Source organism: Cryptotermes secundus, unplaced genomic scaffold (genome assembly GCF_002891405.2).
Source record: "Cryptotermes secundus unplaced genomic scaffold, Csec_1.0 scaffold191, whole genome shotgun sequence".
Classification (NCBI taxonomy): Eukaryota; Metazoa; Arthropoda; class Insecta; order Blattodea; family Kalotermitidae; genus Cryptotermes; species Cryptotermes secundus.
Genome location: NW_019718272.1, coordinates 937,051 through 962,452, shown reverse-complemented (window position 1 = coordinate 962,452; position 25,402 = coordinate 937,051). Strand labels below are relative to the sequence as shown.

The window sequence follows — 25,402 nt, the reverse complement described above, 5'->3', positions numbered from 1 at the left end:
GCCTCCCTTGCTGGACAGGTCAAAGGGTAGGCATCAGACGAAGAGAGACACCAAAAACCAAAAACTGATGCCGGAAGCAGCGTCATCAGCAGCGACTTGAAGCACAGAACAAATGATGCTCGAGATGGTTCAAGTTCGTATAGCAACAGGCGTGACCAGAGTGGTTTGAACGGCTGTTGTACTGCGATGTGGAAAGCAAATGGAAAAACTACCACATTATCACTTTTCCTGGATAGTCTCTTTCCAAAAACAGAAGATCACATTAAGTGGAGGAACTGTTTTGGAAGAGACTGTGGACCTGTCATCTGACAGATTACTGATCAATCAATCAATCAATCAATTATCATCGCATTTTCAACCGCTCACTCACCCAGCCTGTTTAGATGTATCTGCAAATTTTCCATATCTTTATTATTTATAATTTTCCTATATATTATGCAGTCATCTGCGAAGAGTCGAATAATTTAATCAATATTTCTCAAAATATCATTTACTTACGCGAGGAACAGAAGTGGACCCAGTACGCTTCCTTGCGGTACTCCTGACGCTATTCTGACTTCCTCCGATAATTGCAATCCTACTGTAAGTCTCTGTGTACGGCACAGAGGAATTCCTTTATCCATACAACTACACTTGATTTCACTTCAGAGGCCACAATTTTCCTAAGCAGCCGAACGCCCCTGTAACAGGTCGTGAAGGCCCATAGGGTTGTGAGACTTCGAGGCTCCCACATTTTGTCTAGATAACTGACTCACAGATGGCAGTAAGGTTGTCAGCCTTACGCGCCGGCCGCACTTTACCTCTAGGAAGATTCCTGGTACTCATTTCTGTTAGAGGCTGAGTTGACCCTATGGCCATAATGCTGCTGGAATGATTAGGTCAACCGAAAGAAAGCCACCCCATCGGGACTCGAACCCGCTACCTTCCGACTGGTAGCATAGTGTCTCCACCAACTACGCTACCGAGTACCCCAAGCAGCCGATTATAGGGAGCTAAATCGAAAGCCTATGACAAATATTATTGTGGCAACTCCATTATCTCTGTTTTGCTTTGGTTTCGGGAACCTTCAGTCATTTCCAGTATGTATTCGGAAATATTCGGGCAGGAGATTTATGTATGTTTTTAAGCGTGTTCGCTGATGGGGCAGGGGGTCTTAGATGGGGCCGCGTTGGCGATCTTACCGCATCTTTGTCTTGAGGTCACGGTACTCAAGTACTGAAGTCAACACCGAGCTGTGACTGAAGCTGTGACCGTATTGCCTCTTTAGGAACTGGCCTCATCACTCATCAGTTATACTAAACTGATATTAATTATGTACTTAGGGGTAATATCGTATTACACACTGCCGCTTATTTATAGTCTGCAGCAACATTGTAATGTCAACGTAAAATTCTAACTATCTCGATCGATAGAGTAAAGAGTACAGTCGTCTGGGCTGCAGCGCCTTATAGTCCGTTAGAAGTTGACCGAAATATGTTCCTCCGAAACGTCAGTGAGCTTCTATCGGACTACACGGCGTTACTCTTCGTATTCATCAGTGAGAGTCCCAGATCCGACAATTAACCTCCTAATTTGAACAGTCTCCTGGGTCATGATAACAGCCTGTAGCTTTGTGAACGAATGCCGACGTTTCAGAGAAACATACTGCATACACTAATTTCACTTGTCTTCTTACACCTTTAGGGACGAAGGATGTAGGTTCAATATTATGTTTTTCATAATTATCCATCGTCTTGTCTTCATCTAAGAACTGTCCTGTTTATTTTTCAAAACACAAATTTGGGAGACTGGATTCTATCTCCGTCTTCAGGTAAACCTACTCAGTTGGGTCCAATAGATAGAGCTAGTCCCAATCTTCGGACCCGGACTAGCTCTATCTATTGGGTCCAACTGAATAATTTTTACCTGAAGACGGAGATAGAATCCAGTCTCCCAAATTTGTGTTTTGAAAAATAAACAGGACGGTTCTTAGATGAAGATAAGACGATGGATAATGTCCAAAAATATTATATATTTATACTAATATACCATCGTCACAAACTTTTAGATCTTATGTAGGTTTAAGCTTATACATAGTTATGTAATCTAGTTACAAGGAAATATGCCATGAACGTCTTTGCGACTTGCCTACATAACCAAATCTGTTGCTGAGCCTACACACTTAAACCCTGAAGATGGAGGCAGCCTATATAACCATACTTGTTTCTGAATGTGTACACTTCAACCCTGAAGATACAGGTAGCGTATTCCTCCAAAACTTTAATATCCGCCCACATAGCTACACTGTTTCGCAGCTCGGAAAACCACATTCTTAATACTCACCTTCGTAAACACAAGAAAATTATATTTAACAACAGCAATCTTATTTGTATATCTCTTGGTTTCTCTATCCATGGACATCTTTCAGGCGGGTATATATGTGCGGTAAATATTGTAGGTGTATTGGTATTCACGCTACTTTTCAGGAACTTTTCTATAAAACCTATTTAAATTATCATTGCTTGTTATTGGCACTATCGTATATTCTTCCAGTAATTTATTTGTACTATTCTTCTCATAATATTGCTTCCATATGGTGACTGCAAATTTTTCTGAACACTAGGAAAGATAGCAAATTAAGACGTCTGCTCTGAGCAAGTTTTAACTTCAGCCATCATTCGAAATGAAACTCCGAAAGACTATCTACCTATCTATGTCTCTACAAACCTTTTGTTGGACCTTGGCCGCTCTTTCGGTCTCTTAATCTATACACTGTCGGTAAGACTCCTTTGACGGGGGATCAGTCAGTCGCTTGGCCGCTTCCTACACACAGAATAACACAAACACAAAATAAAGGCAAACAGACACCCATGCTTCAAGTGGGATTCGAACCCACAATTCCAGCTTTCGAGAGGGCGAATGCAGTTAATGCCTTAGACCGTGCGGCCACTGTGATGAACACTTTAAAGACTTCCGAAGATAAATAGTATTTGTTGCTTATCAGATACCATATATCATTCTCTCGGTGATGGTTTCAAATAGCCGGTATAGGTATTTGTAGTTAAGAAGTTTGATGTTACTCTGAAAATAACTTTTCTTTATTTCTGCTTGAAATTTGATTTCCATGACTCATGATCTTAATGAAACAACCGAAGTTAAACCGTGTTCAGGCATACATTCATAAATCATTATAGGTCCTGTAAGAAGCAATTCCCCCTCCACCAGTCACAAAGGAAAGCGGAGTGGATGGAAACCAACCCCCTGTATCTCTCAGTCCTTCATCAACTGTAGTCATCAATCATGAACATGTTTTTCATTTGAGTCTACTTGAGAAGCTCAAGCAACATTTTTAAACTGCCTGCAGATCATGCAATCTAAACGGCAATTTGTTAACAAATTGGTGTAAGTTACATGACTTTAAGGAATCGAAAGTAGAAGTGCGCATTACTAAGTACCTCTTCCTCTAACTGAAGAAATAATCATTAATATTTATTCGAGTGTTTTCACGGTCATTGCTAATTTTCGGTTAGTCTATGGACACAAGTCTCAGTTTAAGATTTGTTGTTTTTGGAGACGATGGCCATCAGAATTTGTGGCCCCGTGCAGCCTTATCGGTGGATAGACACGTTTCTAAGGAACATATTGTCTCCATCTTCAGGTCTAAGTTCGGAGTGCAACGAAGAAGATTGAAGTAGCACGAACTTCCGATAAGACAACGCTGCGTCATATCCCAGAAGATCGTAATCTGAACAGATATTGATTATTGATTTATTTAATCAAGGATTTTCAACTCTATAGGTAATATGGCTTCTTGAAGAGGGGTGGATGTGAATGATAATTGGAAATTACTTGGAAGAATGAACTGTTTCAAGGTACCTATGCAAGGATTCTTATGTAAAGAGTAAGGAAACCCACGAAATACATTCCCAGGTTTATTGCTTATAATGGTGTCGTGCGAAAATATTGTCACGTGTTGGGGTGACTATAGACGGGGTATAAATTGGATTTTGGATTTATTGACAACTAGTATATACCGCTCAGAACTACACGTAATTACAGCGCTATCGCTGATCTACACACTACACACACTTCACCGTTACACACGCACTAGTGTTCTCAGGCTTCACTAGTCGTATCCTGGCAACGGATTTTGACACAGTAATTTATACCGTGCAGCATATATGAAGTTTTCTTTTCAAAGCTTAATTCCTTTCCTGCCATCATCTTCGACTGCCAACTCAAGAGAATTCTACAATTCTATTTCAGCTGGCCTTGGATCCTCCTTATATATCCTCGGGGTGGAATCAACAAAAGAATCCGTTTTCATCGTTATAGCCCCAAAATACTTCGATTATTGCTTACATATCCGTTTCCGCAAGAACCTGATTACTGAGTCGTTGCCTAAAAATGAACGTCTACTCTGGCCCCATTATTCCGGCTTTCAGGCGTCATATCACAATAAGAAATCACCGGTCTGGTGTGGATGTTCTAAATAATTGAGTTATTTGTAAAGAGAATTATACATAGAATCGCCAGAAGATTATTTCCCTCTACCGGAAGTTACACAGGAAGCTTCCTCGGCATCTGTATTGCACGGTGGATGAATACAACTAAGCTACACACATGAGTAGTGCAGGATCTTTTTTGAGACTTGAGTCTTATGGGGCCCGAAGATACATTGTTGTGTTCATAAAATCCTGACACTGGTCTTATCCTGATCTACTTGAACCAATCCACTCTCTCACAATCCTCAAAGTAAAGGTAAAATTGTCCCTGTGCTTAACTAATTAAGCAGTACGCCAGGAAGGCTTATGGGGAGTGGATGTATAGATTGACATTTCTCTTGACCTCTGCATTAGTTGGAGGTGAGGTCAGCTTCAGGTCCCGGCCGCTTTAGCCCCGGGGAAAGAGCCACACGCTGCTCATTGAATAGGATGTTGTTTGAACCCCAGAGTGGTCTGGACGATATGGAGAAGTGGAAACTCTTGAACCTACCGGGACTCGAACTCCGACCTCTCGGTCGTCCAGCCCATAGCCAGTCGCTATACCGACTGCGCTATCCCTATTTATTTAATATTAATTTTAATATCTCCCGATGATCTAGGCTGCTATTACAAAAATGTTCGTACGGCCGTCATTTGGCTTACATTTCTCATGTCCCCCATTCGTTCTACATGCCCCGTCCATTTGATCTTTTTTCATTTCTTTCACCGTGTTTATTTGTGGTGAAAATAACAAGCTATGACGCTACAGATTATGGAATTTTGTTTAACTTCCTAAATAGTTTCCACGTCAGTTTCTTCTTAAACGCCTTCAATTTATGCGAGAGATTGACTTCAATATTCATGTAACACAACAAGTAAGATTGCAGTTCCATATATTTTAATCTGCAGACTGTGATGTAGGAGCCGGGAAAATGAAATATTTTGAGTTGTATTATAGCAAAAACTGTGTCCAATAGACTTACAGTTCAGTCATGGGTTTCATTTTAACGTATTTTCAGTTTCCTTAGGATTATTCTTTAAATTTGATTTCGTCCTGTCTTCTGGTGACGACACATGAACGTGAACTCAGTTGTTCCTGTGCTTCTTTATGGTCTCTGTGTTTCCACACAGTAAAACAGTGCAATCAATACAGACCACATGATACTTTCCATTCAATTTTACCCCTCCTGATTCTTTTTATGATTGTAAGTGACGTAACTAGTTACTATAGGATTCTCACGATGGTGTATAACACAGTGATATATTGGGTTTTTGGACTTTATCCATCGTCCTGGTGTTAAAATAACAAATAAAAAAACACGACGTTTCGGAAACTGGGTGTTTTTTTATTTGTTATTTAAAAACCAGGACGACGGATAAAGTCCAAAAACCCAATATATGAGTGTAAGTGACGTACTTTAATTGGAAGTTACAGAGAAATGGAGGCAAAGTATCTTCTTGTTTTTCACCATTCTAAATCGGAAATTTATCAGACGGATACCTTACAGAATATACTATAGGTTCTATTGAAATATATTTCATTTAGAAATCTCACTAAAGTAGGCAATACTTACAGAAGAATATACATATTACAGCCGGAAGTAGATACTTAGATTCCAATAAGAAATAGTTAAATTGCCTACACTTCCTGATGTTTTCGTAGTAATTGTAGGCCTGTTTATGTAATTGCTAGGAGAGTAGCCGGAAACAGAAGACCACGACCTCCTTCCGATCCTGAAACTTTTAAATGCCTTTCTGGACAAATTTATCACGTAAGCAAAATGATAATGCAGTACACTATAAAATAATTATGACAATAACAGCTCGTTTGGATCTTTATGACATTATGAGTTGAAAGAGCATTACTATTTAAGGTCTTGTTCGAGACTAATTGGTATCTATACGTAGTTTATTTAACGGGAATAATTCGAGTGAACATGTTACGTAACATGAAGCTGTGTTAGAATGTGAGGACAGTTTCATGAAAATATTGTGGTGTTTTACGGAACAACTGAATTGGCCTGAGTTCGCAGTTTTTATCTCTTTCGCATACAGTTTTCACTTAATGAGTTCCGGTTCTGGGACTGTATAGAAAAAACAAAATAATAAGCATGTTACTTTGTGTTTGTGTGACAGCTGGAGGTTGTAGACTGTTCACAGGCTTGCCCGCCGTATGCTGCTAGATGGATAACAACGCTGAGAGAGAGAGAGAGAACGCGGTATTACGCAGCTGTTTTAGACGCTGTTTTGTTCATATACTGTAGTTGCGTCTTGATTGAAAACGGTTAATTGTATCGGCCTCGTGTACATAGGTTGAATCAAAATTCGCTCACAAGCTCTCCATAGTGTGAATTTGTTAAGAAAAGAAGTCGAAAATATATTGTACAACATGTGATCTATGACATTTAGTTTTTAAGATACACGTCAACGTCACGTGGCGCAAGCAATCAGATGATTAGACCATAGGCACCTCGTAGTTACAATAGGTTCTCGAAACGGCCTCTGTCCATTTAAATGTTGGTGGCAGTGCGACGCTTGGCATTCTGTGGAACAGGCCTTAACATGTCGGCGTCGACAGTCACAACTGCTTGAAATCTTGGCACGAGATCTTCGGTAGACCTGGTAGGAACTGCATAAATATGCTCCTCCTGTTGTTTTCACAGGGAAGAAACCCACCGGAGTTATATTCGGCCTACCGAGGAAGCCGTGCAAACGGCCTTCGACGTCCATTCCACATCCTTGAATTTGTCGCGTTCACCTACTGCCAGAAATCTTCCCCATAGTGCGCTGGAGCTCAGCACCTCTTCAGGCAGCCTCGCTAGAACAGTTTTCAGAAAATCACGTTATTGTTGAGCAGTCAGTCTGTAAGGTAACAAATTGTAGTCCACGACCATGTCCCCTACGATTTCAGCCCAAACGCCGACGCTCAAACGGTCTTGATATCCCCTTTGAAGATTATTCCGTACCAAGAAGTGACTGTTGTAGTCTTTGAACACATCCACACGTTTAAAATATGCTTCATCTGTCCACAGAATAATACGTAAAGAGAGCCAATCCACAATGTATTGGTGTAGGCATTCGCAAAAGTGCGTGCGCAGAGGAAGATGGTCTGCAGACATGTGCGATCCGTGATTAATGGCATGGATGTACTTGATCGTCATGAAGTACTTCGAGGATTCTAGGCTGGGACAGTTTCAGTTGTGCGATGTCGCGTGACCGTCGCGAGTTTCGTTCCACTGCTGCAGTTATTGTGTCCGGACAGTCCGTGGGCGGCGTACACTGACGTGTCACATATATTACAATTCTGTTTCACGGAGACGCTGCTCCAAACATCGAAACACATAGCATCCGTATGTGAATGAGGATAACGTAGAGCGAATAGCCGCACAGCAGTACCAGCTCGACTGATACAGGTACCGAGGGTTACGAGCATGTCGCAGTATTCATGTTCGTGTTCCGTGATCATTCTATCACAACTGAACATTGTTATGCACTGTGTGTCTTCAGTGTATCGTCATGACATGTAATACTGCTGATAAATATGTTACCCCAACTGACGGTGACGTGTGTCTCGAAAATTAAGCGTCTCAGGGAGTATTCACATTTTCGACTTCTCTTTCTTTTCAACAAGGAACCGCCCTTTGAAATGGCTGTAAGCGAATTTAGAATCATTCTATGCATATATTCTCTCATCTTGCTGTTGGCGAGGTTTGTTTCGATATTTTTGAGATTTACTGAAGACTTTGGATGACAGTTACACTATGGGGATAATGCTACTACCTTCCTTCAGTTATCATGTACGCATGAACGTGTTATTTGGGGTGAAACCTGATAAGGTGAAACATTTGCAAGCGCCGTTCTTAGGGACTGTGGCAAATGTTTACGAAGAAAGCAGTCTTCTGGGATTTGGCACCGTGTATATGTGGTGTTAACCGACGTTTCGGAGGAACGTATCGCCTCCATCTTCAGGGTAGAAGGAAAAATATAAGAAATCCGCAAGCGAAGAGACCGTGAGAACCCGGTTAACACCACATATACACGGTGCAAAATCCCAGAAGACTGCTTTGTTCATAGTCACCGCCGTGAAAGCCTCAAATCTTACATAATATTTACGAAGTTCATGGCATGAAGACACACTGGTGAGGTCGCGTCCGTCCGTATGCTCATACAACATTCATTACCAAAAGAATGAGGGAGGTATCTATGGAATTTGATACACAACATTGGTTCAAAACAAGCAGGTATAGGAGTATTGACTTTGGTTATTATCTATTCAGTATAGTCTTATAATATGTATGAAGGTAAATTAAGCTTCCTAATTTCAATGAAAAATTCAAATTGGCGTATTATAATCAATAAAATATGCATGCTATACATATAATTGAGATCTAAAGTTTTTATCGAAATGATTCGTGGTTTATATTAAGCAAATTATGATGGAGAAAATCCTGTTTTTTGTTCGAAATTATGAATTCAGCATATATTCAAATCTGATATTCCATCTTTGATTTATGCAAAACTTGTGTGCAGTTCTGTAATGTAATAGCATACCTACTCACCGAAGTCAGTGTTGTGAGTCAACTGGAATTTCAGCTTTAGGTAGCAACTGAGAAGCGATACGTTTCCTGGCCCTACTGCAGTAGATTGTAGGGCGGGACAGCAGAGAGTGAAGGAGTCCCAGTGGACACGTAAGTGACCCAGCCGTCCTTTTGATAATGAAAAGTTGGCGAATGTGCTTACTGCAGGCCAGGAAGAAAATTAGCATAATTGACAGTTATTGAGACACGTCCAGGGCAAGCTATTTCCTTACAAGATACAATGATTTATATTCCTTCCGTGTTTATGGAACTTGACATAAACAACAATAGAAACATCCGTATTTCCTTTCATAATATTTGGTTTTGACTTTATGCAGAATCAAGTGACATTTGGCACATGAAACTGAGCAGTATATCTGAGGGGTTCCTTTAGGGTTCCCAGAACTAGATGTGGGAGTGATATAACTGTAATATGCATTTGTTCGGCTTTATATTGATAATTATCTAATTCCAGTTAGGTTTAATATAGTGATTTTGTCACGATCGTGAAATTTCGATGTAAAAAGATTATATATTCTAACATTTGTAACTCAGATTTCTGAAACCATGTACCATTTTAGGGAAAGCAGTATGAACATTCAAATACATTACTTTCGATATCTTCACGGTACTCAGAATTCTTTCAAGAGCAACATTTTTCCGTCGTACAAGACATACGAATATACTCTTGAATCAAATAACTAATCATCATCATCATCATCATCATCATTATTACATCAGCATGAAAACAACTTGTAAGACAACGAAACTCATAGTTCCTTCGAATTTTAAAAGTGTATTCCGAAGAAGGACATGAAATATTTTCGAAGTGTATACTTTCATGTTTTCTGTACATCACTCATGGAACTGAGCTTTTTTTGAGAAGCTGCCAGTTGTGCAAGAACTCAGGAACTTCCCAGCACTTTATGGAACCCGAAGGTTAATTATCTTGTTCACAACAGCCCTCCACTGGCCCCTATCCTGAGCTAGAACAATCCAGTCCATACCATTCCATACTATTCTCTAAGATCCGTCTTGACCTTTCTAGTGGGCTCTTTCCTTCTGGCTTTCCCACCAGTATCCTATTAGCATTCCTCTTCTCCACATGCCCTGCCCATCTCATCCTCTTTGACTTGATCATTCTAATCATACTTGGTGAAGCGTACAAGTTGTGAAGCTCCTCATTATGCAGTTTTCTCGAACCTAGTGTCACTTCATCTCTCTTCGGTCCAAATATTGTCCTCAAGACCTTGTTCTGAAACACCCTCAGTCTATGTTCCTGCCTTAATGTCAGAGACCAAGTTTCACACCCATAGTTTCGTGTACATCACTGACATCAATTTTTCATATCTGGTAGACACAAATTTATTATTTAACTGGCAGGCACACATATTTTCTGATAATACTGCACATGTCAACATTGTGTGTCAGAAATAACGTATTGTGTATTTATGTTCCTCATATTTTTTTTAAAGATGAATTCTTTTCGACAATATCAACATTTATATTGGGGGATGATTTAAAATATGGTTACATTAGGCAGCTGGTAATCGAAACTAAATCCCTGAAAACGTAAATTAAATCCAAATCCATTTATTATTTTCGGAGGTGAAACATGAGAATAGGTTTCTGCATTCGTTCACTTAATGTGCATGGAGCAAAAAACGGGGAGTAATTAGCTCACACACTTCCCCTTTATTTGTCGCATGGGTGCAGAGAAGTGCTGCCGGTTATGGTTTTGTGTATGCGCCTGTTTATTTGCATTTATATTAACTGCCAAATTAAAGATATCGGAAACACACTTTTGCTTTTACAAAGCATGCAAACTGTGAAGTCCTACCCTCTTCTTGACGTCCCATCCATGAAAGCGTTTGTGGTGTTCCAACAATAAAAGAACACGTATTTTAAAGACTGAGTTCTTAACTTTCTTTGTTTCTGCTGCTGTTTGTCCGTTCCCATGTTAGCACCGTCTTGTTTGCTGTCAATATTTTTTTGACGATATGCCAGAAGAAACATGCCCTGCCAGGATTATTTGCTCATTTTTTTAGGACTTGCTATTGAAATCTACAGAGGCAAATATTTTAGTTTAAAATAAATTCAAAGTATTAATACTATGCAGAAATCCTAATAAGCATGCACCATAACAGTTATACAGAAACAAACATCTTCCAAAACCTTGGATGGGCAAGGTGACTTAGAGTGTACCTCGTGGCCGCACCATGGGCCAGGCGGTTAGTCGCTGGCTTCCCACAGCGGCAACCCAGTTTCGAACCCAGGCCAGGTCATGTGGGATTTGTGGTAGACAAAATGGCGCTGGGACAGGTTTTCTCCAACTACTTCGGTTCCCCTGCCAATTTTCATTCCACAGACTACTTCATCCTTATCATCTCTCATCCGGGGCTGGTACATTAGGCCAGTTAGTGGCCGGCGTACCAAGTGGACTCAGTCTCACCCCACATCAGGGAACTGAAAATACTACAGTGTACTTCAAAATAACATTAAAACTTTCCGAAATTATATTTCTTCTAAGTATAATATATTTTAGGGGTAGTGATAGGCTTATGCATTCTGAATTCTTTTAGTACTTTTTCCCGCTATTGACATATATTGTGTATTAGTCACAAAGAGAACTTATCCTAATACGAAGTTACGTTTTAGTATGCCATATATAGACCGCAAGGTTAATTCTGTCTTTCAATATTTTCTTAACTGATGTAGTAGATACGACGTTCTTAAACTAAGCAAAGGTAATAGTTGATTTTAAACAAATCGTGCCAATAATTTTCACGTAAGTTAAATTAGAGGAAAGTTTAGTTAGAGCCACAAGTAAAATAGCAACGCATCCGTGAGCCATTTGAGACATTAAGGACATTGCAACAACCGTGAGTTCGAAATATGTCACCTGAAACTCTAACGTAATTTTCCTCAGAATTTGTGTTCCAATTTAATTTTCGAACTACTGAGAACTGTCATTCCTTGTAGGACTAGAAACAGAAACTGTCTAGCACAACACATATGGTATGACGTTATGAATAATTAAATAATTCATTACATGGAACAGAATCCTTCCACAGAAGTTGGTAGCCCGTCAGCTGGCAAAGAAACCTCTTGTCATTTATAGAACCCGAAAGTTAATTACCAAGATCAAAAGAACCCGTCATTGGACCTCATTCTGAGCCAGTTTAATCCAGTCTACCACATCGAACCGTACAGGGTGATTCAGAAAGACGGACAAAATTTCAATTGGCTATATTTCCTGAATTATATGTTGCATTTGAATTTTGTAAATTACATTTGATTATACTGTCACGTGTTGGGTGTATAACGCGACAAATAACTTCACGCCTTATTGGATGTAGCAAATTTTATTTCACACTCGCTCGTACAATCACACAATTCACAATTTCACAACTACTGCCATCCGCAGTATTACAGTTACTTGGCCTGCGAATGTTAGACTACAACTGACTGGTTGACTGACTCCCTGGCTAACTCGAACTCGTAACTAACTTGAATAGTCTTCGCTACTCCTTATTTAGCCCCGTTACGGACAACACAGAAAACAGTTACGTAATAGGCACCACTGTTGTCTGACGCCGTGTTTGCCGATAGCCTAGCAACGCTGTCGTTGGGAGTTTATTACTGCCGCATAACAACTGCGGCGTCCCGTGTTACGTCACCGCGGGAGAGGGCGGGGTGTTGACTGGCCTATTACCATAGCAGCGGCAACGCTCCGAAGGTGTTACGTCACCGCTGGGGGGAGGGGTGTCCTGCATAGCACAAATACGTCACAATACATACATGGAAGTTTATAGATGTTCAGTGTGCCCCCCTCCTGCTGCACGGATAACATCTAGACGGTAGCTGAATTCATCACACTCTATGACAAATATATCGCGTCACTAGTTCACCGCAGCTGTGATACGGTTTCTTAGGTACTTCAAATTTGTGGGAAGAGGTGGTACGTACTAAACTGCATCTTTCACGAATCTCCACAGGAAAAAGTCGCAAGGTGTGAGATCAGGAGACCTCGGTGGCCAGAACTGAAGTGTCAGGCCTTCATTCCCCATGCGACCTATCCATCGTTGAGTTAGAGATTCATTCAGGAAACGTCGAACAATCAGGTGCCAATAGGGTGGAGCTCCGTCCTGCTGGAAAATGTAATCTCCTGAATCTTCATTTATTTGAGGAACAAGCCAGTTTTGCAGCATTCTAAAATACGTTACTCCAGTAACCGTGTTTTCATCGAAAAAGAAAGGTCCACAAACCTTTGTTAACGATATTGCACAGAACACATTAACTTTCGGGCTGCCCCTCTCATGTTCGAGTGTTACACGGGGATTTTATAGCCCCCATATGCGAACATTGTGCCTGTTGACTTTCCCACTTAGGTGAAACGTAGCTTCATTGCTAAAAATTACACGAGGCAGAAACAATTCATCTTCCATGTTTTTGAGCATACGGTCACAAAATTCTACACGCTTTACCTTACCGTTTGCGCGAAGATCCCATACCAATTGTAGGTGGTGTGGTTTGTACACTGACCGGCGCCTCAATACACGCCAGACAGTTGTTTGCGATAGTCCAAGTTCTCTACTAGCACTATTTGTTATAAGCAATCTACTTGCGGTATGTTGATATCTTATTGTATGCATATACAGTTTTAAATGTTAGAGGCAAGTTGTAAGATGTGCGAGAAGAGGACAATAAACTGCTCATGAAGGAATAAACGTATGTGAATATAGATTGAATTCAGCTGGCTTAAGGCAGTGTGGGAACTGCCCACATTCAAGCAAGTGTGACAACGTGGAGGGATACTTAATACACTCTAATGCATCTTCAGAGTTTAGAATGTAGAAAAGTAGAATAAGGTAAAGCCATCCCTGTACCAGGCCGTGAAGGCCTATAAGGTTGTGAGACGTTGAGGGTCCCACATTATCTAGACAATCGGCTCACAGGTGGCTGTAAGATTGTCAGTCTTACGCGCCGGCCGCCCTTTACCCCTCAGGAAGATTCCTGGTACTCATTTATATTAGAGGCTGAGCCGACCCCAGGGCCATAGTGCTGCTGGAAGAATTAAGCCAATTAAAAAATCCACCTCATCGGGACTCGAACCCGTGACCTTAGGTCTTGTAGCACAGTGTCTCAACCAACTACGCTACTGCGTGCCCCGATTTTAGAATGGAAGTGGATTTTAGTGGAAAGCTGAGACTGCCTGCTTTTGAAAAGTGCCCCTGCTCCATGGAGATCGATAGCTGTTGAAAGTTACAGAATCCACAACGAGAGTAGTAATTATATTCATCGTGATATCGACTTATTATTATTGCCCAAGTTCAAGTACTGTATACAGCACTGGCTATTTCGTTGAAGTGCTTCATGGTTTTCCTCAGTCTCTTCAAGCGAATTTCGGGGAAGTCCATTTCAAGTAAGCCACAAACTACGCTCATCTGTAAATGAGATAAATAAATCAGTCAGCTCTCAAAGAACGTGACTCGTGACTTGATATCTTTTTTTTTCTTAATGGCTGTATGATAACATTTTATTCTCAGAATTTCAACCAGTTCATAATTTACGGGCACCAATAAAATATTCCTTTTATTGGATATAGTTGACCTGAGCAAGTATATACCTATATATATGTGCCTGATTAACCATTTGGCTCAAAATCTCGCATTAAATAACGAATATTGAAATACAAAAAAGGAAGTGGCAAGTGATTCATTAAACTACAACAGGGTGAGTAGGAAGAGGAGTAAGATTTTTTTAGATTTGGGGGATATTTTTATATGCAGAAGCCCATTTTGGCACAATTTGAGAGATGCCGTTGTGGCCCTGGTGCAACGAATCAGATTAAACTACACAGTGGGACACAGAGTTGCTTGTCAGACGTGCTATGTTATGAGCAGTGGCAAAAGTTGTTACGTTCGTTGTGTGGGGGTTAGCAGGCTGGATGGTGGTTTGTATTTGCTCTCATTACGAAACCTGTGGTACGTGGTTAGGTTTCTGACACGTATGAACCGCAACCTCTCATCGTAGGTCGACCACTAAGCTTCAGCCTGAAACACAGATACAGGTTCAGATGTGGTTTGTAGAGTGAACGAGAGTTCTGTATCGCTTTGTTTGTAACTCGATTCACGGCCTTAACAGGTGTTTCTGAAAGAGAATTGAGATTGACTTTATTTAAGGCCATAATGAAGGCTTGTTGATTTTAAAGGCAAATAATTTGATTACGAAATTAGGACTAGAATGCGGTATAACTGAGTCCTTATACTAACAGACAACCTTTAAAACATAAGAAAGTAATTGTTTTCAAGCCGGTTTAAAACCACCGAAATAATCAGCGTATCTAGAGACAATTCAGTCGAGTTCAACTCCCAAATATTCATTTTAATACGTATCCATAATCAGTTATTCGATTTCTGATATCCCTTTAAGTGATATTTTACAGAGGAAATTGTCGTATCCAGGTTGGTATCTTCTGGACTGAACCCTGAAGATGGAGATCATTAAAAAAATCGGTATATGTCCACGTGACTACGTGGAATTACAATCCACAGGCCCATAATCTGAAGAGTCATATAATTTCACAACAATTCATATAAGCTACATACGAGAGTTCCCTCACTCTCTCTCTCTATAGTTTATAGCCCTTTGTACCTTGGCCAGTTTTCAATTTATTAATCTTATACACAGTCGGTATGACTCCTTCGATGGGGGATCAACCCTTCGCAAGGTCGCTGCCTACAAAACACCGCATAAACGCACACAGATATTGATGCCTCGAGTGGGATTCGAACACACAATGAAACGGACGAAGACGGTTCATGCCTTAGATCGCGCTGCCACTGTGATCGGCCATGAGACTTAATCTTTACTATCATAGTCAATAAGTTCGTGTATTGGCCGCAAAGCGTCGTTGCGGTGCACTACCGCGGATAGGCTGAGGCACGATATGATGCCCTGTCAATTCTTCTCTCGTCACAGCAAGAGGCAGTTGTGTGCAAAGAGTCTAAGCAGAACTATGGTTTCTGTTGTGAACTGCAGTTAAATACGAGTGGCGGAAATCGAAAATGTGGCAGTTTGAACAACGGGCAAACATCAAGTTCTGCCAAAAACTAGGCAAATCCCATAGCGAAATATTTGGGGTGGGAAGAATTGGCTGTTGCTAGATGACAACGCCCCTGCACATCGCTATGTTCTTGTGGTTTGTGGTTTGAATTTATCCGTAGAATGTGATATCACAAAATAAAGAAAAGAATCACTAGGCACTAGAACTGAATGAAGACTATCAGGTATTGGTCAATGCTAGTAACGTTACTTTATCAGGCGAAGACCCTTTCGAACCCTAGCAGTCGGGAACACGTAGGCCTCTATGTCCGAGGAGTGATGTTCTCTCTAACATGTAAGAACATATAGATTACGTCAAATATTACTCTCTTCTTTTTTAACTTTTTCTCATTTGTGAGTTCTTATCCCAGAAATGGAAAAGAAAAAATATGTATGCTGGAGATCTGCATATTCATGAGGTGTGAAATTGGTATCGTAATGTGAAGAGAGAGAAATACTCTTCTGCGTTTAAGGTCTAAAAGGGAATTTTTATTATAAATTAGACAGGTAGTCGATATCATTTTAAACTCATGCCTAGAACAGCTAATGAATATATTGAACTTAGGCTGAATTCATCATAGTGCTTGGGGGGGTGGATTCATTGAAATTATATTCTTAATCAGTGATAAATGGATTAAAATGCTACATTTGTGTTGGCCCATCTAAAATTATACTGACTGGAATTTAAAACACCACAGTTATATCTGTTGATGAGAGTGGCCGCCCGGTGTAAGACATCAACCGTGGTCACCTGTTCGAAAACTATTGTCGTGGGTGCAATCTCACTCGAGGCATGGATGTCTCTGTGCGTTTGTTCTGTGTATGTGCTGTTCTATGTTTGGGTAGCGACGGGTTGATTCCTCGTCCATGGCGTCCTATCAACTGTGTACGGAATTAAGAAACTGAAACATTAGCCGAGGTCCAAAGGGCTATAGACCCACAAAGAGAGAGAGAGAAATTATATCTGGTATCTTACATGAGCAATGAAGATGGTTCCATATTAAAAGGGATGCCTGAGAACAGAGCTCTGAGAGAAATCTTTTGGCTTGTGATTTAAAGAAGAAAGCAAGTGAAAACTTCACAGTAGGCATTTTTGTATTTTGTACCCTTGACGGACATTGTTAAGAAATTAAGAATGACGAGGTAGACTATATACTCGTGGAAGGAATGAGGACCATTTCAATAGAAGAGACCATTTATGAGATCTAGAAAAGACGGAAAGACAATTTACAGCATAGCTTTGAGAAACAAATTTCAAATGGTTCAACCTGGCACAGGGTAGGATCGGAAGATGAGCTTCTGTGGAGACGAATCTTCCGGTTCTAGAAAGACAGAAGTTCTCAACCAGATAACTGCTAACTTCTCAAAGACTCTGGACCAGTGACTTTATTAAGGTATGTTATTGTAAACATAGAATTTATTTCAGTGGTGGAAAATTCAATCGTAAGAAAATTGCAGAGATTTTAGAACCTCTTAGAAAATCTTAGGCTTAATTTTTTTTGTAATTATGTAAACAGAAGGCTCTCCTATTGCACCATATATGTTCCCTCTTTGTCTACATAAAGGCATCAATGTGGAAACACTGTTCGGAATAACAGGCTTCACCAGAATCATAAATTTTCTATATATACTTTACGAGTATATTATGACGAATTATTGACAAAAGTTAATTTGCAATAAGAGAATCTTACGATATATTTATGTCCGTTTTGTAGGGAATACAAATTGCAATCTGTACATCGTATGATGAGACACCGACCAAACAATTAATGTTAAACCTATACTTCACGGACCTCCGAACACTTTATCATATATAAGTCTAGAATATACTACGTCCGCGGGATAATACAAAATTGCAACGACTGACTTCGTGACTATTCACTTGAATAGTTTTAACCTTATTTTACGAAATAACTCTTGTTTTATAACAAGTTTTATTTCATTGTAATTTATACAATGTGTTTTATAACATGATAACTGTCAAGTATTCAGACTTCCTACGCAATTGCAGTTCACTATTGTGTAAACATGATGATCGTGTGTTTGCCTGATGATTGCTATGAATAGCCGAAACATATAGCAAAACTAATTTAGCCTTGAACACTGTATTGTTTGTGTTGTGACAGACTTAATAAAAAGTTGTGTATAATAACACAACAGGATGCATGAAATGAAAATTACTGTAAATTTTTTCTCCCTCCTAACTGCGCCATGAGGTCGGTAAGATGGAATATGTGAGGTTCCCCTTAATCTTAATTCAGCACTGCTGTGGAGCCGCAATTTAACAATCCCAGAATTTGTTTGTGTGAATGTAATAACCATCTAGGGCCGAAGAACCTATCGTAGTTGCGAGATCTTCATTTCAAATCCAGACTTCTAAGTGTGAACATGCAGCCATCAAAATTTTGGCATTTGAACAGTGCTCGCAAATAAAATATGCAAGTGGCAATGCATCTGAGCAACACGCGATGGTGGGCCAGTGCTTATTTGAGGCTGGTGGTGTTGACGTTGGCAGATAGTGCTTTGAGGCCGACAGACCTGAACGCCGACCCAAGGGATCATTAAGTCGTGGCCGGGCTGTAGATAAGGAGTCAATTTCGTTCCACAGCTACTGATAATAGAACTAATTTTACCATACATGATTCTGGCTGAGTTCCATAGCGCATTTATTCGCCGTGGCCAAGAGGAAAGACGTGTTCCGTTTATATCCCTGGACTCAAACCCCGTTCTTCCATCCCGTAACCAGTCAGTTTATTGACTGAGCTGTCCTGTCTCAAGAAGCAATTTTTCTCCTATTAGGCTATAATCTAGTGTATTGTTCTCTAGTAATTTCGTAGGCAAGGAAAACTTAGCAGCAGAAATGTCAACGGTTGTGGTGGTGGCGTTGGTAGTGGTAGTAGTAGTAATAGTAGTAATAGTAGTAGTAGTAGTAGTAGCAGCAGTAGCAGTAGCAGTAGCAGTAGGAGGACGAGGATTAGCAGCAGCAGTAGCAGTAGGTCTTTAGTATATCGTAAAGCTTATGCCAAGGCAGAAATTCGAGAAGACATTCCTGTAAGATGCACTTACAGTACGTTGCTAATGAAAATCCGTATGGAAACCTAGAGGTGCTTTGCATATTGTCACGTGATTGAGCGATTATGGAAGGGGTTTTCATTGGTAATCGGATTTATTAGACACTTTCACAGCTCGTGACTACACTTCACAGACTAGTGGTCTCAGTCACGTTGCTTGGTGGCGGCTTTCATCGGCGGACGTTCCTCTTGTTTTCGGGCTCACATCCTTACAGGGTGACGACTATCTCAAGCAAACCTCATATTCTGACCGCTGGCTTCAGCTGGAGCTTCCTTCAGCTTCTAGCTCCCGGGCTGGACTGATTTCCAACTGCCAACCTCCAACTTCAGCTGTCAATTCTCGACTGGATTCCGAGTAGAGCTAACTCACAACGCAAAACTGAATTCTTATGTTTTACTCTTTATTCAGGCAACTGAGTCAATGTATCCTTAGGGACAACCGCTGAGCTGAGGATCATGTCTAAGACCAGTAATTTTATTATACAGATCTTTGCGTTCTTGACGTATGGTGGAAGCTCCAATGTGAAGACTCAAAATAAATCTATTTTGATATACGGATGATATTTATACTCGTATTTGAAGCTGAGATGTCGGACAGCATGTGTGGGTTTCCTGTAAACTTTAGTGGCCAGTGGCTTCCCTTTCCTGATGACCAGAACATCCGAAAAGTAATTGCGCTGTCTGACTCTATTTCCATAGTGTACTGAATGGAAGGCCTTGAACTACTGAGGTGGCCGAGGAACTTTCGTAACCGCTCTGGACCATGAGGCCAGACTACACAAATATCAACATACCGGAGCCACAGCGATGGTTTGTATTACACCGTGTCAAGAACCAGTTTCTCAAAATGCTCCCTGAAGATACTGCTAACGATGTGTGATAGAGAGCTACCCATAGCCATGCCATCTTTCTGTTGGAAGAACTTGTTGTCCACCTAAGAATATTTGGTTCCCAATCAGTTTCACAAAAGTTCCATGATATCTTCTACCTGTAAGACAGGCCGTTCCGCCAATGATTTATCCTTGTGAGCTTATTTCTGATGATTTGCAGGGCTTCGTCTACTGATAGATCAGTGAAAAGACTAACAACTCTATCGTCGGAACCTAAGCGGACATCAGTAGGATCCGAGATAATGTAGTCAATATAGCGACTGGCTACAGGCTGGAAGAACTAGGGGTCGAATTTCGAATCTCGGTAGGGCCATGAATTTTCTCCACCTCGTCCAGACCGGCTCTGAGGCCCACCCAGCCTCCTATCCACTGGGTACCGGGAGCTGTTTCCTCGGGGTAAAGCGGCTGGGGTGTGAAGCTGACCCCTCAACTCCAACTAGTGCCGAGGTCAAGAAAATGCCATACATCCACTCCCCCGTAAGCCTTCATGGCATAATACTTAATTAGGTAAGCACAGGGGCAACTCTAAGAGAACACCAGTTGTAGCCTCTGCCTCCCCTAGTTCCAACTCTAATATTGCTCGTAGCACTGTATTTCGGGCACTGTTCATGTGAAGAGCATGAAAGCCTATTCAAAATATTACAGAAGATGGATTGAGAAATTCTGCAGGGTTCATATCAGAACTGGCCACAGCAAACAACTGTTACTGTACACGCACGTTAATGAGGGACTCCATTCCCTTACTTTCTTTGTGTTGCGGTGACCATCATCCGTGTGACCCACCTATACAACCGGGAATGTTTCTAAACTTACAGCTAAAGTCTTGAAGATGGAAGAAGTTTGTTCCTTCCAAACTTCGATATCCGCTTACTGAACTTCACGGTGTCACAATTCAGACGACCACAATCTGAGGAGAAATTAGTGTAAAGCAAATAATAACAGCAGTAGTAAAATTATACCTACATTTCCTTTCAGGTTAGCCACCCTTGCAAGCAACACATGGTGAGGTACTGCAGGGACTGTGAAAACAGAGTCCCTGTGTATATACACACTTCAATGGATTCTTATGTTGTGTTATTTAGAGTTATCGAATGAACCAAATTACACGGGCTATGTTGAATTAAGTCTACCTTAACTAATTTCAGAAGTAACTGTACATTAAAAGTGAAAGCCATTACCTTGCAAATTAAATTATTATATGGCCGTAGAGACTGTCGGTGTTGTAGTTAAGCAGTAAAGTTTATTGCACCAGATTGTCGCAGTAATTGTGCTTGACACTATTAATGCAATTAGACTTACAAGGGTACAATTCAGTGTGACTTTGTACTTAACATACGGGTTTAGATTTGATGAGTAGTGGGAAAAGTATGTAAGGTGAACAGAAATCTGATTTGAGGTTAGAAGAATTCGTAAGATTGCATCCTAATTTTGGAGGATAAGTCGTTTTCAAGCTATTTCAAACATACTCTCACGATGAAATGCAGTTTCCAGTCGCACCACTTCTGACGTTGGTTGCCATATGTTAAATGGCTAAATATGGAGTTTTCGATTAATTTATCGAATACTTCGATACAGCGCTTACCTGCATTTTACAGTTCACTGTCACATATATGAGACAAACTCCGTCTTAAGTGCAACAATTTAATTGTAGTTCTTTCTTCTTCCCTTCCTCCACACTACATGTTTCGGCCCTAAATGGCCATCATCAGGTGGTTTTCTTACGTAGCTGCTACACTGCCCGTAGTTTAAAATTTAAAATCACCAGTCTTTCCAATTGTATGTATGTATAAAATCTTTGTTAACCTACACGCGTCAATTTGATTTCTAAAATTGGCACTTTTTTAAAACTTCATTCAAATTAAAATGTCTATAAATTTTCTGTTCTTTTTCTTTTTCCAAATTTTTAAAAATTAAAATTTTCTCGGGGTACACGCCCTATGTCTATAGTGCTGCAGCGGCCACTTCTTGTTTTATCGCTGTTCAGGTATTGTTCTGTGTAGGCTCTCTCTGTGTGTGTCGCTGCTTATCTTTAATGTATTAATTCGTATTAAAGATAAGCAGATAAAGATAAAAAAGTGCCACTTTTAGAAATCAAATTGACGCGTGTAGGTTAACAAAGATTTTATACATACATACAATTGGAAAGACTGGTGATTTTAAATTTTAAACTACGGGCAGTGTAGCAGCTACGTAAGAAAACCACCTGATGATGGCCATTTAGGGCCGAAACATGTAGTGTGGAGGAAGGGAAGAAGAAAGAACTACAATTAAATTGTTGCACTTAAGACGGAGTTTGTCTCATATATATTGTGTGAGTGTAACAGGATGCTTAAATATAATATTGTCACTGTCATATATATATATATATACACACACACACACACACACATACTCTAGTGTCCAATCACGTTTTCGAGGCCGTTGCTTGGTAGGATCTTCCGACGAGGACGTTACCTTCCTCTGGGTTCCCGAATTTTCCTTCTACTCACAACGACTGAACCCCAACAGTTCTCTGAATGACTGCTCACCAGTCAACTTATTTCACCACACTGCACTGCTCTAAGAGAAACTAACTCACACTAATTGTCCTCCTTGTAACATCTCGCCACGGACCGCACAGAAAACATCATTCCTCTACCATTGTACGCGGTAGCGAAGTTGGTTGAGGCACTAAGCTACAAGCCGGAGGGTCGCGGGTCCAAGTCCCGATGAGGTCATTGGATTTTTTTTTCAATTGACCTAATCCTTCCGGCCGTACCTCTGGCCCTGGGGTCGACTAAGCCTCTAACACAAATGAGTACCAGGAATATTCTTGGGCTGACAACCTTGCAGCCATCTATGAGCCGATTGTCTAGAAACTGTGGGACCCTCGAAGTCTCACAAACCTATGGGCCTGCACGGCCCGTTACAGAGATACCTTTACTTACTTTTCTATACCACCCTACACGTGACAATATAATCAGTTTTGTTGTCGAATGAAGATATCTTGAAACTATACTGATAAGTACGCGTATTTGCGTTGGGAAATGATCTGACCTCCTCAGTGAGTGTAGCAGGTCTCTTTTCGAATAATTTTTTCTAGATGTAAATTTTAGACTTGTATTGGAGAGATACTCGGTACTTTTGACTGAGACTCTTTGTGGTACACCTCATTCTCTTTGTACGAATGCCGTGATAGTAACTAAAATTATGACATGATCTCTTATTTGTAATTCTTCATTAATTCGGCATCCTATTTTCCGACGCTGAATAGTGGCGATGTCGAAGGATCCTGGAATCAAACCTCGGAACAGCCGAATACCAAGCTCGGCCACTCAACCGCAATGTTCTGTCTTCGACGTTGCGTATTGCGTCAAAAGATGCAAAAGATGATCAGGAATGGTAAATAAGAGGACCTGAGGATTTGGAAGGAGGCTGTTATTGCCTATTTGGGAGTATTGCCCTAACCTGGAGGGGTTAATTAGAAACACAATAAATGACTAAATAAATAAATAAATAAATAAGAATTTCGGGATATGTGTTTATGCTAATAAGATTCGAACATGAAGACTACAGTATGAAAGAAGCATTGCGTCTATGCCAATGTGATTAGTGCTAAATATGTGACTTAAAACTTAATGAAAATAACAAATATGTATTATTTCGCTTTATATGGTCACATTTTAGTGACTAGACACAAGGTTTGGATTCATTGTTGAATTTACTGGATGCTTGATATTCATAGCTACACGTAATTATAACACTTTCACTATTCTACCAGATCTACAAATACCTACAGCGTCCTCCCAGGTTTCCCATTCTGCTATGTGTTCACATATTCGTTGTTTTGTAACAGTTTATAACAGTGGATGTTCCTCTGCTTCCGTGCTCACATCCTTACCGTCTGGCGGCCGCCTCACAACTAATTTCTACTTGTGTGAGTTCCTCAATAGATAACCTCGGCACGGACCGCATATGAAACACCACTTCCAGCATTTCCTTTATTGTTGTGCGACATATTAAACGGGCTCTTGACTAGCTATGGACTGCGTGTTTGTTGATTGGAGAGCATATTTACCGGCTATTGAATAGCAACGGCCATCTCTTCTGGTTCCGCTGTTCGGCTTTCAGTCATTACGTTACACTATGATTTTATTAAGCTAGATGATATTGAATGGAAGACGAAATTATAAAAATGAAATATTATTTTTTTCAGACTTCGATGGTGATCAACCAGACCGTCTCGGGTTCAGGAGTCACGCAGCCCTGTTCGGCTAGCAAGGTATGTAGAAATTAATAATACACGTTTCCATAAAGGCATATCAGAATTAATAACAGGTGTTTCCATAAAGACGATGTGATAATGAGGAGTTCCCTGGAACATGAAACAGCGTCCGGTGTCCATTTCCACTGTCGACAGACAGCAATGTAAAGCAGGGCGGAGGGCCAGCGTTTTAGCTCTAGTTAAAATTTAAATCATCCCTTCACTCGCACACTGTGCAGTGCTTGTTCCTCAACGAGAGTACACTGCACTCATTTCAGCCCTCCTACTCCAAACTGCCCCCTTCTCCTTTTACATCACTGGACCAGACCCCATGGCGCATTCATTTAAAATTAATTCGGTAGGAATTCCACACAATATAACGCACCCAGAAATGTATCAGGTGCACTAGTGCGAGTGAGAGAGGGATATATGGACTGGAAATGGTTTCTCTCTTTCTCTAGAACATTCTTAGTTCCCTCCTTCGGACGAAAATGTGATTGGGGAACTTTATTTCCCAGGATTAACGTTGAAAACGGCATCACGTTAGGATTTTTTAATTGGAGTAAATGTACTATGTACATTAAAATTGAGATGTTATTGAAATATTACTATATGTGTAGTACATTATTTATTTAAATTACCCAAAGTGCTTAGTTGGTAGTTACGTCAGTGAGTTGGTTGCCCACAGTATTGCGTCGTCCACTAAACAGAGGAATTAAATGAGCGGTATTTGTTTCAAATAGATGGTCACAACTCCTAAACCGCGAGTAATGGACCAAAACGGATTGAATTTTTGAGAAGCTGGCATTTATTAACGTATTTCACTTTCAGTCTATCCTATCCATCTCATACGGTTTAGCCGTGGTAGGCGATTGAAAGTCTGTAACATTGGGAAATTTGGGGGGGGGGAATAAAATAAACATCATTTTTGGATAGCCCAGTCTTTATTCTTTCATTTACATATAGCTTTTAACATAATATACACCACAGGTCATGAGTTATCAGTGGTTACATAAGAGGTTGCACAAGTGTTATGCTCAGTGTCACTTTC

At 40.5% G+C, this 25,402-nt stretch overlaps 1 protein-coding gene across 1 annotated transcript in view; it reads left to right on the top strand.

Moving 5' to 3' along the window:
- LOC111873679 overlaps positions 1–25,402 on the top strand; it is a 980,223-nt gene that overhangs the window by 168,526 nt on the left and 786,295 nt on the right. The window contains exon 2 of the mRNA XM_033755436.1: positions 24,304–24,369. The gene's annotated coding sequence lies outside the window, so the exon portion shown is untranslated. The remainder of the gene's footprint in view (positions 1–24,303; positions 24,370–25,402) is intronic.